Below are 4859 nucleotides of genomic sequence, written 5' to 3'. Positions count from 1 at the left end.
GAATGGAGCAGTTCCAGAATATCGAGTTCAGCAAATCTCAGCCACCTAAAAGCCAGGAAATACAGGTACGTGCCCAGGTAGCCGTAACTCCGCCCTCTGAATGATGTCCCAACAGGTCCATCATACGCTCACACTCGGCCTTTTCACTGTCATGGACAGGAGCTACCTCCGCTTGCCCAGTGCTCAAACACTAAGCATAATCCCTGCACAATACTGCACATGTGAAATGTACCAACCACTTCCCACTCACTCACTGGATACCATCTAACCTTAGACTTTCCCTTACCCACCATTCAACCCACAGCCTGCTCTGGCATCCCACCTCACTGCTGCCAATCCCCGTGGCAAGACCCCCCCAGGGCCTTGCCACTGAGACAACATACACAAGTTTGCAACAAAATGAAGCAGACTGGATCCTCAAGGTACAAGGCTTCCTGCACTTTGATGGGGTGGGGGCAACCCCTGGTTTCCTCGTAGCCCAGTCACAGCTCGGACACTCCTCAAACTAGCGCCTATCACCTCTCTCGACCTGCCCCACCCTTCAGTACAGCTACAGGTCCCATAGTGAGTGCAGCTGCTGTACATGCCGATAATCCCAGTGCCTATTGCCTGCTCCAGGGAACAGAGTTGAGGTTACCTGGGCATGGACCGTAACTCTGTAATTCCCAGGTTTCTGATGCTTGACTTTTGCTGATGCCCACGTCCTGGAAGGGAAGGAGCTGTCCCTGCCGGGCAAGCTGGACCTCTGCCTGCATGAAGTCTTTGCTGTTTAACTGATTTCAGATTCCTGCCCCTGGTTGGAGCTGAATTCACACTGCTGCGGGGTGGCGGGGGGGACAGTCTCTCGGAGCCCCACAAGTCTTGTCCATCCCAGCGGCCTTTCAACCCTCTGGCTCTCTGTCTGTGCATGCTCAGTGTAGTCCAGGGGTCCTCAAACTGGGGGTCGTGAGGTTATTACATAGGGGGTCACGAGCTGTCAGCCTCCACCCCCAAACCCTGCTTCATCTCCAGCCATTATAACAGTGTTAAATATATTAAAGTGGTTTTTAACTTATAACGGGGGGAGGGGGGTTGCACTCAGAGGCTTGCTGTGTGGAAGGGGTCACCAGGACAAAGTTTGAGAACCACTGGATAATCCATTTGGTTCTTGGGCTGGAGACACAAACCTAAAAGGAGAAGCACCCGCTTTTGCTTCTCGTGTTCTCTGTTTTGCTCCGGCTGGTGGGGCTGCAGGGGTAGCTGCTGCCCCTGTCCCAGGCTGGGTAGGGGGAAGGGAGGGACAAGGACCCTGGGCTGGAAGCACTGGGAATGAATTCTCAGCCAATCAGATTGTGGGGTGTGACACCAGGAGCATGGGCGAGGGTCTGAAGCCAGAGAACTGGGTGGGGAATGGAGGGGCAACAGCTCCGGAGCCCACTGGGGTGGCATTGGGACAGGGGTGCTTGGGAGAGACACCACTGGTCACAATCCTGTAAGTGGGGACTGGATGAACACGAGTGAATGTCACCATGTGCCTGAGGGATCCCAGCAGACCAGGGCCAAGGACTGAAGTGAGATCCCTCCATCTGGTCCCTCCAGGGCCTGGTGAGGGGATATAATGGGGGAATCCTGATCCGGGGACCCCACAACCGGTTCTAAACAATGGAGGGAATGTCTTGACTGACAGGTCTGGGAGGAACTGTCCGAGCTCCCCTTAGAGAGAAGCTTGCCACGTTCAGACAATCTGCATGGGGCCAGGAGGTGACCGGCCCTGCAAACCAGCTGCCCAGCCACCCCAGAGGAGCCTGATCCCAACCCAGTGCTCGCACGGAGCCCAGATGGATCCAGCAGCTTCTCCCTCTGCTGAGGCACTGCAGCCCACAGGGCATCTTCATGGCAGGGATGGGCCTGGCACAGCCCCAGGTACCGCACTTCTCTGCCCGGGACGGGGACGGGGACGGGGAGAGGCTCAACACGGACCCTGCAGGGCTGAGCGGCAGCAGGTGCAGCTGGCTGGTCCCTGTGCGGATCCCCCCATTGGGATCTGCTGCAGCTGCTCTTGGGGGGACAGGGAAGGGGCCCTATGGCCAGGCAGGGGGCACAGCTGTGTGTGCAATGGGTGCAGGGGCTGGAGTTGGGTGGGGGGTGGGAACTGGGGTGGGTGGGATGAGGGATTTCACAGCAGCTGTAACCAGTGGACTGAAATGGTTCAATTGACTTTTTTTTTTAGGAAAAATTGGATGTTTGATTAAAGGCAACCTTTTGTGGAAAGTGTCAGCTTTAATAGAAAACATTCACTGTCTTCCTGGAAAATTCAAAAACCAAAACTTGTTCTGTTTTCAATCATTCTGAACTAATTTTTTCTGATTCTGGTAGAAGATTTTGGCGGGGTTGGCCATTTTTGTCAGACGTTTTTCTTGTTCTAGCCCTCCTGGATGGGGAGAAAAGCTTGAAAAGGTGACCCCTAAAGGCTCCACCACCAGGAGATCAAGAACAGAACCCAAAGTTGTTTTCAAAATCTCATCTTGTTTAAGCCAATCTGATGGTTTTGGGGGGCTCTGACTTGTGATTTTTGGTCACTGGGGGTTGGCCACATGGGCTAGAACCAGCTTGGCCAGGATCCAGATGTTAACCCCAGTGTAGAGGGCCCTAGCAGTGGCCCAAACCCAGCAGCTGTGGGGGACAGGAAAGAGCTTTGATGTTCAAATTAGCAGGAGAAGCGGCCGGGGAGACAAATTATAAACTGGGGGATCAGTGACATTCAGGGTGAGGCAACTGTGACGAAGTGGGACTGTTCTTAATGTTTCCTCTGAATAGTGTGAGGGTGCCTCAGTTTCCCCTAGGCAGTTCTTAAGTATCTAGGTGGTGGGATAAGGGTGTATGATCAGTGCAGAGCCCTAGAGGGCAGGTGAGTGCAGGGGTCTGGACACAGAGAATGGCCGACACCCTGTTTCCTGGCAACTAATGGCCCGGGCCCTTCCCCCCTGCAAGGTGAGAGCTAAAAGGTGGGAGAACAAAGGAATCAGGTGACCTCCTGGCCCAGGAAAGGGACAGAAGAGGAGGGGCTGGAGGGAGTTTCCGTTTGGGGCTGCTTGGGGAGTGGAGTGAAGGGCAGACGTGTTGTCTGGCTCACTGCCCCCTGAAATGGACCCAGCTGAGGGGTCCCGTTCTCTGCACCTACAAGCTCTGTTTTAGACCATGTTCCTGTCATCTAATAAACCTCTGTTTTACTGGTTGGCTGAGAGTCATGTCTGACTGTGGAGTTGGGGGGCAGGACCTTTTGGCTTCCCCAGGAGCCCCGCCTGAGCGGACTCGCTGGGGGAAGCACACGGAGGGGCAGAGGATGCTGAATGCTCCGAGGTCAGACCCAGGAAGGTGGAAGCTGGGTGAGCTGTGTGTCCTGAAGACAGGCTGCTCACAGGAAGGCGACTGCCCCAGAGTCCTGACTGGCTTCATAGGGAGCAGTTCCAGAGCATCGCGCAGGGACTCCGTGAGAACTGGTGGCAGGGTGGGATCTACTGCACCCCGTGGATGGCACTTCCTGCAGTAAGTGACTGGGGAGCAGTAACACGAAGGGGGATTGATGAGGACCAGGTGTGCTGAAGGCTCAGAGGAGCAGTTTCAGGGGGCGCTTAACCCCTGGGAGTGTGTGACCAGCGAGAAGGACTGTGCAGTAATGGGGTCCCCCTGGGGACTGCGGTGAGCAGTCTCAGGGGCGGAGGAGCCTGCGGCTTGGCCCTTGGAGAGAGAAGGACTTTTGCAGTAACAGGGTTCCCCTGGGGATTGCAGCGAGCGGTCCCAGGGGCGGAGCAGTCTGCAGCTCGACCCTGGCAAAGAGGTGGTGACCTCGAGAAGGGCTGGCACACTAGGGGGTCTCCCTGGAGACCGTGGGGAGCTGAGAGCACACAGGCCTGTGAGTCCACAACAACTTAGGAAGAGCGGAGTGATGGCCTGTCACCGTCTCCTTAAGAAGGACATTGTAACCCTGTGCAGAAAGAGAGGGTTGAGCATTGGAAAGTTCACCAAAGCCCAGTTAATCGTGCAGCTGGAGGAGGATGACCGCTCTAAGGAACAGATTCCTGACCCCAAATGGGGCTATAGCAGGGTCTGGGAACAGCTGGAGTGGTAGCCAGGCATCCCCAAGACTCCTGCTCCCGACCAGACGAGGGTCTTCACGATCAGGTTCCCCATCCGGGGATCGGAGAAGGACGGGATTGGAGCTGAGTCCGAGAGAGGAAGAGGACTGTGAGAGACAGCGAGAGCCCGAGAAAGAGCTGCAGAAGCAGCAGCAGCATGAACTGGCGATGGTGGAGAGGAGAGGCATAGGGGACCTCCCAGGGGCGAGTGGGGATAGACCCCGGGGGGCCAGTTCCGCAGGGAACCTCGAGACTAAATTGCTGCCCCTGTTAAGGAGGGGGGGATGTGGATGCCACCTCACTGCCTTTGAGCAGGCTGGCGATTTGAACCAGGGGGACCCTGCGGAAAAGCCCCAGTGTCTAGCTCCCTTGCTGGGTCCCAAGGCCACAGACTCCGTCAGCCAGATGGGTGGGGAGGTGGACAGGCTCCCACTCCTGACCCCAACCTATATGGCTGTGTGGAGTTTCCTGGGGCCAGGCCCCTTGGACCTCCAGTGGGAGCGGAAGGTGATGGTCAATGGGGAGACATTCCTGGGGTGAGGAGATCCTGGGACAGAGGGAACTGTTGTCAGGCCCTGGGTGGTGCAGCCTCAGAGGCTGAGGGGTTGGGTGAGCTGGGTGAGGGTCCCAGGGATGAAGCCCCTCGCCCTACCTATGGCCCAGATCCCTGTGCAGACCCAGGAGGGGTGGGGCTGGCTGGCCGTTGGGGTGCTCCAGGATACCAGCTGCGTGACCCTGTTGTGG

This window comes from Lepidochelys kempii, chromosome 14, assembly GCF_965140265.1.
Source record: "Lepidochelys kempii isolate rLepKem1 chromosome 14, rLepKem1.hap2, whole genome shotgun sequence".
In the NCBI taxonomy this organism is placed as follows: Eukaryota; Metazoa; Chordata; order Testudines; family Cheloniidae; genus Lepidochelys; species Lepidochelys kempii.
This window is presented reverse-complemented; position numbering follows the sequence as displayed.